The 12,325-nt window shown below is 41.6% G+C and overlaps 1 protein-coding gene across 1 annotated transcript in view; it reads right to left on the bottom strand.

Moving 5' to 3' along the window:
* Positions 1–10,669, bottom strand: part of tmem39b (transmembrane protein 39B) — an 80,144-nt gene extending 69,475 nt beyond the window's left edge. The window contains exon 1 of the mRNA XM_063035094.1: positions 10,514–10,669. The gene's annotated coding sequence lies outside the window, so the exon portion shown is untranslated. The remainder of the gene's footprint in view (positions 1–10,513) is intronic.
* Between the last annotated feature and the right edge of the window lie 1,656 nt (positions 10,670–12,325).

Raw genomic sequence — 12,325 nt, 5'->3', positions numbered from 1 at the left:
TCTGGCAGTTGACCTCTCAAAGTGCATGACCTTATCCCTGTCTGGATTAAACTCCATCCGCCAGTTTTCTACCCACATCTGCAACAGATCTATATAATGCTGTATCCTTTGACATTTTCCCGATTATCCAAAATTCCACTAATATTTTTGAGTCCTCTGCAGACTTACAGATTTGACCTTCTACATCCAAATCATTTAAATCTATTACAAACAGAGGTCCCAGCTTTGAGACTCACAGGAATGGGCAATTTCCTCTGTTTTTACTGTGGAGAAAGATGCAAAGACTTCAGATCTTGAGATAATTAATGCAGTGACCTTAGGGATAGTCTGCCTGACAGCAGAGGAGGTAGTGGATGTTTTTAAACATACAAAGAGAAATAAATCCCCAAGACCTGATCAGTTATGTCAAAGAACACTGAGAAGCTAGAGAAAAAACTGCAGGAACCCTGGCTGATATATATACATCATTAGAACTGCACCACAGTACACTCACAATGTTGTGCAACTTTTTAAACCTACTCCATGATAAATCCAACCCTTCCCTCCTACATAGCCCTCTATTTTTCTATCATCCAGGTTCCAATCTAAGAATTTCTTAAATATTCCTAATGACAAGTTCAAGTTTATTGACATTCAACCATATACATGCATACAGCTAAACAAAACATTGTGCTTCTGTATCAAGGTGCAAAACACAATACATATAGTTATGATTCAGTATATAAAGACAATAATATTAGCACAAGTTACTAAGTGGCATGGCCTGAAGACTGACTATATAAGACAGTATAATGTGACTGACACTATTATAAAGGGTAGAAGATGAAAAGTGACCAGTACAGAATGAGAGTGCACCTATGAGTTGGGGAGTTGGGGATGGGTGGGGTGGGGGGGGGGGGAGAGGGTGTACAGAAAAGGTGTACATGTGAGCTGGGTGGCAGTCTAAAAGCCTAGGGGAAGAAGCTGTTACCTAGCCTGATTGCTCTGGTTCTTATACTGTGCTCAGAAAGATGGAAGGGGTCTTTGATAACATGGAGGCACTGCATATGCAGCACCTCTGACATACACTCAGTGGCCACTTTTTTAGATCCACCTACCCGTTAATGCAAATATCTAGTCAGCCAATCATGTATCAGAAACTCATGCATAAAAGCATGCAGACATGGTCAAGAGGTTTAGTTGTTGTTCAGACCAAACATCAGAATGGGGAAAGAGATGTGATCTACAACATAATTCAAGATTCAAGATTTTAAAAACTTTATTGTCATTCTAACTGTACATCAGCTCTGCAGGGCAGAATGAGACAGCATTTCCCAGGAGCAGTGCAATCATAACATAACAAACGCAACACTAAATAATAAACATAACAATAAATAGTAAAACACAACAGCCACATGTCAGTTAAAATCAGTTATAAGTGTCCAGTGCAAATTAAAAGTGTCCAAAGCAGAGTCAGGTAGGGCAGCTATTTAGCAGTCTAACTGCCTGTGGGAGGAAGCTGTTTAGTAGCCTTGTGGTTTTAGTTTTGATGCTCCTGTAAGGTTTGCCTGATGGCAGAAGAACAAACAGTTCATGGAGAGGGTCTGAGGGGTCTTTAATGATGTACCGTGTCTTCTGGAGGCATTGACTCTGAAAGAGGTCTTGGACAGAAGGTAGGGAGACCCCAATAACCTTCTCTGCTCCCCTAACCACCCTCTGCAAGGCTTTTTTGTCGACAGCACTGCAGCTGGAGTACCAGGTTGTGATGCAAAAGGTCAGCACACTCTCAACCACACCTCTGTAGAATGTAGTTAAGATGTTAGTGGGGAGTGATGCTTGTTTAAGCTTCCTCAGAAAGTGCAATCTCTGCTGGGCCCATTTCACAATCCCAGTGGTGTTCCTGGACCAGGTGAGATTGTCCGAGATCTGCACCCCAAGGAACTTGATGTTTTCCACTCTCTCCACTGTGGAGCCGCTGATGCTGAGGGGTGTGTGCTCAGGCTGAGACCGTCTGAAATCGACGATCATCTCCTTGGATTTGGTGACATTAAGCATCAAGCTGTTATCACTGCACCAGCTCTATATAAGATATAGGAGCAGAATTAGGCCATTGGGCCCATCAGGTCTGCTCCATCATTTCATCATGGCTGATCTATTTCCCTCTCAGCTCCAATCTCCTGCCTTCTCTCTGTAACCTTCATGCCTTGACTAATCAAGAATCAATCAACCTCTGTTTCAAAGATATCCAATGACTTGGCCTCCATAGCCGCCTGTGGCAACGAATTCCACACGTTCACCACTCTCTGACTAAAGAAATTCCACTTCATCTCCATTGCAAATGAAGCTCCTTTATTCTGAGCCATGTCCTCTGGTCTTAAGATTCCCCCACCTTAGGAAAAATCCTCTCCATTGAGGCCTTTCAACATTTGATAGGTTTCATGAGAACACCTCTCATTCTTCCGAATTCCAGTGAATACAGGCCCAAAGCTATCAACGTCCATCATATGATAAAATTTTGATCCCAGAATTATTCTCATGAACCTCCTTTGAACCCTCTCCAATGTCAGCACATTCTTTCTTAGATGAGGGGCCCAAAATTGCTCAGAATACTCCAAGTTAGGCCTCACCAGTACCCTATAAAGCCTCAAAATTGCATTCTTGCTTTTATATTGTAGTCCTTTCAAAGTGAATGCCGATATCGCATTTGCCTTCCTCACCATCAGCTCAACCTGTAAACTAACTTTAGGGAACTCTGCACGAGGACTTCCAAGTCCTTTTGCACCTCCAATTTTTGAACTTTCTCTCCATTTAGCAACTGTTTTACGTTTTTATTTCTTCTAACAAAGTGCATGACCATACACTTCTGGACACTGTATTCTCTCACTTCTCAGCCCAATCTTCTAACCTAAGTCCTTCTACAGCCTCCCTGCCTCTCCACCTATTTTCAAACGGTCTGCTAACTTGGCCACAAAGCCATCAGCTCCATCATCCAAATCACTGGGATAACATAAAAAGCAGTCCCAACAGACCCCTGTGGAACACAACTAGTCACCAGCTGCAAACCAGAAAAGGCTCCCTTTATTTCCACTTTTAGCCTCCTGCCAATCAGCCAATGCTCTACTCATACTAGTGTCTTTCCTGTAATATCATATCATGCAGAGTTCCCTAAAGTTAGTTGTTAAGCAGCCTTACGTGTGGCACCTTGTCAAAGCCCTTCTGAAAATCCAAGTTCAAAACATCCACTGATTCTCCTTTGTATATCCTGCTTATTATTTCTTCAAAGAATGCCAACAGATTTGTCAGGTAAGACTTTCTCTCAAGGAAACCATGTTGACTTTGGTCTATTTTATCGCGTATCTCTAAGTACCCTAAAACTACATCCTAATCAATAGACCCCAACATATTCCCAACCACTGAGGTCAGACTAATTGTCGGAAGAGGAACTTCTTCACTCAGAGGGTGGAATGAGATGCAAGTTAAAGCTGTAGACGAGGGTTCAATTGTAACATCTTTGAGAAGTTTGGATAGGTACATGGATGAGGGATATGGAGGGCTACTATCTGGATGCAGTTAAATGGAACTAGACAGAAGACCAGGTTGGCACAAACTAGATAGGCCAAATGGCCTGTTTTTGTGCTGTAGTGTTTTATGACTCCAAGATCATAGAAATTATGGAACTGATCCAAGTGCGCTGTGATGTGCTAGGCCATATAAAAATTACCACAGAGCAGGGCACCACACATAAAATGCTGGAGGAACTCAGCAAGTCTAGCAGCATCTACACGCTTGCTTCGGCCCTTGTGGAAGCTAGGAAAGAAAATGATGCAGATTTTGCAGAGATATTGCATCTCTGCAAGTATCAAGATGTCTTGTGGGATATTGGGCGATATCTGACTGGTTTTCAGTTAAATTAAGGGGGTAACCCTTTTAACATTAGCATAATCCAAGCCTATGCGCCAACAAATGATGCAGATGAAGAGGATATCAACAAGTTTTATGGAGATCTCAACAGTGCTTATGAGCAATGTAAATCTCAGGATATAAAACTAGTCATGAGAGATTTTAACTCCAAAGTTGGACAGGAAAGGATTGGTAACATCATAGGACATTTTGGATTAGGGGAGAAAAATGAAATGGAGAAAGGTTTACTGATTGGTGTGTCAGAAACAACCAAGTGATCACCAATATTTGGTATAAAAACCATCCACGTAGATTGTGTACTTGGATTTGATCTGGAGATAGAAAAAGGAATCAAATAGATTTCATTACCATCAATGAACGCTTTAGAAATAATATCACAAATTCTAAAGCCTACCTAGGAGCAGACTGTGGTTCAGATCACCATCCAGTAATAGCTACCATCAAAACAAAATTAAAGAAACTAAAACTTGGAAAAAAAGAGAAAAAAGTATTTGTTGGGAGAACTTAAAAATGATAGCATACTTAAACAACAATTCAAAACAGCTGTAGAAGAACACCAATGAAAATGAAACAATGCCTATTTGGGATAGATTTAAATATCAGCAATCAGCAGAGGAGATAATCCCAGTACAAGAAATCCAACACACCAAGGGGAGGATAACCCAAGAAATTCTAGATCTGATGGAACAAAGAAGGTTAGTGAAGAATAATGAAGTGCAATACAGAGAGCTAGACAGACAGACCAATTGTGCAATATTGCAAAGGAAGAATGGCAGAATCAAAAATGCAATGAAGTAGAAGGCCATATTAACGACAGCAAAGAAATGCACAAGAAAATTAAGGAAATTACTAGAATTAAGAAAACCTCCTCTACAGGATGCATAAGATCAGCAGACAGATCCATACTAACAGATCCAGATAAAGTATGTGAGACGTGGATTCAGTATTTAGAGCAGCTTTTTTGAAGATAATAGAGGAGAACCCCCAGATATTAAACACCCTAATTCTGGCCCACCTATTACTAAAGAAGAAATAACTAAAGCAATGAAAAGCATGAAACATGGTAAAGCCACTGGACCTGATGAAATTTCAGTGGAAATGATACAAGCCCTAGAAGATCTGGGCATAGAAACTCTTTCTGAACTGTTTAATGGCATATATGAGTCTGGTGTACTGCCTGATGATCTCTTGAAATCAGTACTTATAACTCTGCCAAAAATTCCTGGAACTAATGACTGTGAAAATTATAGAACAATCAGTCTTATGAGTCACATAATAAAGATTTTGTTGAGAATTATTCTGAGTCGAAATAAAAACAAGTTAAGACCAGAAACTTCTAAACTGCAATATGGGTTTATTGAGGATAGAGGAACTAGGAATGCAACTTTCATACTTTATACTTTATTGTCACCAAACAATTGGTACTAGAACGTACAATCATCACAGCGATATTTGATTCTGCGCTTCCCACTCCCTGGATTACAAATATTAAATATTAAAAATAGTAAAAATTAATAAATATTAAAATTTTAAATTATAAATCATAAATAGAAAATAGAAAAATGGAAAGTAAGGTAGTGCAAAAAAAAAACCGAGAGGCAGGTCCGGATATTTGGAGGGTACGGCCCAGATCCAGGTCAGGATCCGTTCAGCAGTCCTATCACAGTTGGAAAAAAGCTGTTCCCAAATCTGGCCGTACGAGTCTTCAGGCTCCTGAGCCTTCTCCCGGAGGGAAGAGGGACGGAAAGTGTGTTGGCTGGGTGGGTCGTGTCCATACTACGAATGCTTTCAGAAAGGGTAATTGAATATCAAAATGATGCCCTTTTATATTTTATTGATTTCACGACAGCATTTGACAAAGTGCACCATGAAAAATTATTTCAAATTCGCGCTAAACTAAACATTGACGGGAGGGACCAACAACTGCTTCAAAATTTATACTGGAATCAAACGGCAGCGGTAAAAATTGATGATAAAATAAGCAGTTGGACTAAAATTCAAAGGGGAGTTAGACAGGGATGTGTTGCCTCACCGTAATTATTTAATATCTATAGCGAAATGATTCTCGGAGAAATAGAAGAACTAGATGGGATAAAAATTGGAGGCATTAACATCAACGATATATGGCATGCAGACGATACCACCCTAGTAGCAAGCGCTGCAGAAGACCTACAAATCCTCCTAGACAAAGTGATACAAACAAGTGCAGATTTTGGTCTAACCATCAACTGTAAAAAAAAACCAAATGTATGGTAATATCAAAATAGCAGGATACTCCCAACTGCCAACTGTACATCGGTAACCAAGAGATTGAACAAAAGACCAGCTTTAATTACCTTGGTAGCTTTATATCACAAGATGCTAAAGTAAAGTAGAAATAAAAAGAAGAATTGCCATTGCCAAAACCAACTTCCAAAAAATGAAACCCATTTTTACCAAGACACATTTCTATGACAACAAAGCTTAGGCTACTAAAATGTTACATCTGGTCAATTTTGCTGTATGCTTCCGAAACATGGACTATAACACCAGACCTTCAAAGAAACTTAGAAGCAACAGAAATGTGGTTTCTTAGAAGAATGCTTAAAATATCATACAGAGATAGGGTAACTAATGAGACAGTACTCCAACGTGCCCATACAAAAAGATCTTTAATGAGAACATTAAATACGAGGAAACTTAATTTCCTGGGCCATGTCATCAGAAAAGGAGAAATAGAATGCCTTTCAAGGTCGTATGCCTGGGAAACGCAGAAGAGGAAGGCAAGGAAGAAAAATATATGGACAGAAAGAACTAACAAATCTAAATGTGTGAGATATCATTGACACTGCAAGGAATTATTCGATGTGGAGAGCCATGATCGCCCAAGCGTGTAACGCGCAAGGCACGTGAAGAAGAAGACTTCATCATCTTTAGCCACAGTTGAAATTCTGGAGGATTGGATGGTAGCTGATGTTATATTGTTATTTAAGGGCATCAAAGACAAGCCAGGAAACTACAGGCTGACATCGGTGGTGGATAAGTTATGGGAGGGGGGGAAATTTTGAGCGACAGAATCTATCAGGATTTGGAAAGAAGTTTCACTTTAGAGTAGCGAAAGCAAGATCTATGCAAAAGCAGGAACCACTGAAAAGAGCAAGCCTTGTTACGTGTGAGTTTCACCTAGCCCAATAAAAATAAGTGAGGTTTAAGTAAGAGGCCATTGTACGACGGATCAGGGTTTGAGTGGGGAAACTGAGGCTTAGATGAGAAGAGGCAGAAGCCAAGGTCCCGGAGGCCATTTTAGATCAGCCACTGTGAGTGGGCCAGTGAAGACGTCAAGGATCTGGGGCTTTGGATTGAAAGGCTTCGGCAAGGAGGCACAGGTAAGAACAGGTAAGGTTTTCTTTAATATAGTTAATTAAAAATACACCAAATTACATAAAATATGGATGCAAGATCAGGTAATGTATGGTAGCTGCATGATGTGAGAGTTGGTGGATCCCATTGGGGTTCCCGGTGACCATAACTGCAGCCAAGTGTTGGTTGCTCAAGGAACTCAGGCTCAAAGATCTGCAATCTGACCTGGAATATAAAACCCTCCCTCCCCCTCCCCAGTCAAAGCTATACTTATTAATATATAATTTTCCTGATGCAAATAGATCCTATCCTAACTACCTTCTCCAATAATTTCCTTACTACTTAGTTCCTGGAATTCACATTCATTCGCACCAAATCAATCTTAGCATTTTCCCGTAAAGCCAAGAGGAACAACATCATTCTTTCTGGTACCTCCAATAAATAGTAAATGCTGATGGAATAATTCACTGGAATCATTTAAGATTGATATTCACTGGAATCATTTAAGATTGATATTTGTCTTGTAGCAGCATTCCTAATGCAAACAATTTACAATCAAGATGACACATGACAAACAGAAGGCGATGAACCAAAGCATTTGTTCAGACTTATCATGACACAAGTGAAGCAAACATCCTTGTGTGTAACTACTATGCCGTAGCAAACTTCAAGAGCCTAATATGCTATTCACTTTAGCTAATATAACCGATCATCTCCAAATTCCTAAGCCTCCCTTTGGAACTAGTTCCTTAACTTCCTAACCACAGACCAATCTGTAAGGATAAGAAGGCACTACATCTCAATCATTCTCAACACTGGCTGGATTGTCAGCATCGCACTCTACTCCCTATACACACAGAAGAATCAGAATCCGAATCAGGTTTATTATCACTGGCATGTGACGTGAAATTTGTTAACTTAGCAGCAGCAGTTCAATGTAATACATAATCTAGCAGAGAGGGAAAAAAATAAAATAAAACATAATAATAAATAAACAAATCAATTACGTATATTGAATAGATTTTTTTAAATGTGCAAAAACAGAAATACTGTATATTAAAAGAAGTGAGGTAGTGTCCAAAGCTTCAAAGTCTATTCAGGAATTGGATGGCAGAGGGGAAGAAGCTGTTCCTGAATCGCTGAGTGTGTGCCTTCAGGCTTCTGTTATCTCCTGCCTGATGGTAACAGTGAGAAAAGGCCATGCCTGGGTGCTGGAGGTCCTTAATAATGTCTTTCTGAGACACCGCTCCCTAAAGATGTCCTGGGTACTTTGTAGGCTAGTGCCCAAGATGGAGCTGACAAGATTTACAACCTTCTGCGGCTTCTTTCGGTCCTGTGCAGTAGCCCCTCCATACCAGACGGTGATGCAGCCTGTCAGAATGCTCTCCATGGTACAATTATAGAAGTTTTTGAGTGTATTTGTTGACATGCCAAATCTCTTCAAACTCCCAATAAAGTATATCTGCTGTCTTGCCTTCTTTATGCCTACACCAATATGCTGGGACCAGGTTAGATCCTCAGAGATCTTGACACCCAAGAACTTGAAGCTACTCACTCTCTCCACTTCTGATCCCTCTATGAGGTTTGGTATGTTTTCCTTCGTCTTACCCTTCCTGAAGTCCACAATCAGCTCTTTCATCTTACTGGCGTTGATTGCCAGATTGTTGCTGCTGCACCATTCCACTAGTTGGCATATCTCACTCCTGTACGTCCTCTCATCACCAGCTGAGATTCTTCCAACAATGGTTGTATCATCAGCAAACTTGTATATGGTATTTGAGTTATGCCTAGCCACACAGTCATGCATGTACAGAGAGTAGAGTAGTGGGCTAAGTACACACCCTTGAGGTGCGCCAGTGTTGATTGTCAACGAGGAGGAGATGTTACCACCAATCCGCACAGACTGTGGTCTTCGAGGATCCAACTGCAGAGGGAGGTAGAGGCCCAGGTTCTGCAACTTCTCAATCAGGATTGCGGCCTAGTGCATCTGCAAGCTTGCAGATGACACCACCTTAAGTGGGCCAAATTTTAATAGTGATAAATTGGAGGACGGGAAAGGGATAGAGGGCTTAGTAGCATGGTGTCATGACGAGCTTTCCATAAACGTCAGCAATACAAGAGTATGTTATTGACTTCAGGAAGGGAGATGGTGTACATACTGCAGATTATGTCAAGGGTGATGAGGTTTGAGTTTGAGAACTTTTAAGTTTCTAGGAGCAAACATCATTAGTAGCCTGTCATAGTCCAAGTCAGGCCACTGTCAGCAAATCTCACCAGTGCACTACTTCCTCAGTAGGTGAAAATAATTCGGCATGTGTCCCCTTTGATCCTCACCAGTTTATATTGATGTACCATAGAAAGTATCCTATCGGGTATATTAACAACTCTGCCTGTGACAGCAAGTAACTACAGAGAATTGAGCACATCACATAAGGCAGCTTCACCTCCATGGACTCTGCCAATACTCCTCACACAGCCATGGTAAAGGAACCAACATAATCAATTTCGCTTCTCCTCCTTTCATCGGGCAAATGAGACAGAAGTCTGAAAGCATGTACCACCAGGCTCAAGGACAGCTTCTACCCAGCTGTTTTCAGATGATAGTCCAATAGGATGGACTTGTCTTCACAGTACATGTTGTCATGGCCTTGCACCTTATTGTCTGCCCACACTGTGTACTTTCTCTGTTGTATATTCTGTTACTGTTTTCTCTGGTAGAACGTCAATATAATGTTGTAATGAAGTGACCTGCACGGACAGAATTTTTCACTGTACATTGGTGCACATGACGGTAATAAATCAATTTACCAACATATCTGCGTGAGTAAAATAAAAACAAATCAAATATGTCAAAATAAAGCGGAGGTGAATCTTTCAGGGTGAATACCAACAGAGGAATTACTGAGCAGAGCGGTGAGACGGCACTGAGGCATTTACAATGTACTTGCAGGTCCCTTTGTCTTATTCTCTACAACTGATGGTATTGGTGAGGAAACGGGAGGCTTGCATGAGGGCTCTAAGTGCGGTGGGCTACACTGCGAAAAGGACAAGGTTAGTTAACTGCGTCAGGGAGTCAGTAGGGGAGATTAGGGTGAAGATTATGGACCGGGGTGTGTCGAGGGGAGAGAGAGAGACCGGCCGCTTCTCAGTCACTTCCATTCGGGGCCTCCTGAATCACAGCCGAGACCAAAGAGCGAGAATACCATTTCCCAGTCCGCGCCACGCCGAGGCCTCAACCCCACTGTCCGCGGCTAATAGGTTTTCAACAACTCACCAGACGCGCCAAACAACCAGCTCCACGCCGCAGCTTAACGAACAACAAATAAGCCGCAAACAACTGCGCCCATCGCCGCCGTCTCACACCGCAAACGGCCGGAGCCGAGCGAATGCGTGCGCAGCCGCTGCGGGCGCTGACTACGTCAGCCGAGGAGCGGGGGGCGGGGGCTTTCCCACGGGCGTCGCGGCCGTGTTGTCCTCGCAGAATAAACTGCAGTGTTTCACACCTCCAGCCTCATTGCAATGTCTGAGGGCTCCCATTCTTCTTTTGTTTTGAACAAGGACATGTCCGGCACAGCTGTGTGGGCCGAAAGGCCTGTATTATGCTGTAGGTTTTCTGTGTTTCTAGATGTCTGCCACCCCTCGCCACGAACACATCGGCTGAATTCAGAGTGCTCAGCTTTCTCTCTACACCAAACTTCAGATCAAAGATCCTTCTGGCCCTCTCATGGACCCGACATTTGTGATACAACCTTGTTTCACTCCCGGCCGCTTCGACTCTTTCTCTGGTATATTAATCAAATCCTGGAGAAATGAAGGTGCAAAAACTGCAGGCACTGGAATATGAGCCAAACCACAACTTGCTGGATGAAATCGGCGGCCAGTCAGCACCAGCGGAGGGAAATGGGCTGTCAAACGTTTGGTCTCAGAGAAACGAAAGCGGGATACTCAATTATAACAACGCAAACACGAGGAAATCTGCAGATGCTGGGATTTCAAGCAACCAGCAACTTTTATGTGTGTTGTCCGATTTTAACAAAGTGGGTTGTGGAGGATAGAGGTTGAGGAAGGGGATGAGCTACTTAGAAGCAGCAGTGATAAGTGCACATAGTGAGAAACTTAGAAAAGCATATGGAGATAGGAATGTGCACCCAAAAGAAGTGGGTAAACTCTTAACTGATTATTTTTCATCCGTATTCACCAAGGAGAAAGATATTGAGGCTGGTAATTTCATGTAATTTGCTAAAATTCTGGAGATGGACAAAGTCATAAGAAATAGAATAATTTAGTTCTTTCCATCTGTACTCATGAAGAAGTAAAACATCGTAGTTGAAGATTTCCAGGTGACGTTTCAGAACATGGGAAGATGAAGAAGATGTTAAGTGCTTTGGTGGGGACAAAAGTAGATAAAAACTCATGTTATAAATTCCAGGCAGCAATGATAAAGATTAAAGATTAGTTTTATTTATCACATGTACATCAAGACATCAAAACGGAAGGTGAAATGCATCACTTGCGTCAACGACCAATATAGTCTGAGGATGTGCTGGTGGCAGCCTGAAAGTGTCACCACACACACAACCTCTCTCTGATAGGGGCCCAGAACTGCTCAGATTACTCCAAGTGAGGCCTCACTAATGCTTTTAAAGCCTCAACATTACATCTTTCTTTTATATTCTAGCCCTCTCAAAATGAATGTTAGCATTGCATTTGCCTTCCTTGCCACTGACTCAAGCTGCAATTTAACCTTTAGGAAATCCTGCATGAGGAATCCCTTTGCGCCTCAGATTTTTGAATTTTTCTCTCCAAAGAAAATAGTATACCCTTTTAGTTCTTCTAAAAAGTGCATGACTATACACTTCCCAACATTGTAATCTATCTGGTACTTCCTTGCCCATCTTCCTAAACTGTCAAAATAATTTTGTACCTTCTTTGATTCCTCAAAACTACCTGTCCCTCTACCCATCTTTGTACCGTCCATAAACTTGACCAAAGCCATCAATTCCTTCAAGTATTGATCTATAATGTAAAATAAAGTGGCCCAAACACAGACCCCTGTGGAACACCACCGAATTTGTATGTTCCTGTC

This window comes from Mobula hypostoma, chromosome 28 (assembly GCF_963921235.1).
Source record: "Mobula hypostoma chromosome 28, sMobHyp1.1, whole genome shotgun sequence".
NCBI lineage: Eukaryota > Metazoa > Chordata > Chondrichthyes > Myliobatiformes > Myliobatidae > Mobula > Mobula hypostoma.
Note: the sequence above shows the minus strand (reverse complement) of the source record. Positions and strands in the feature narration are given on the sequence as shown.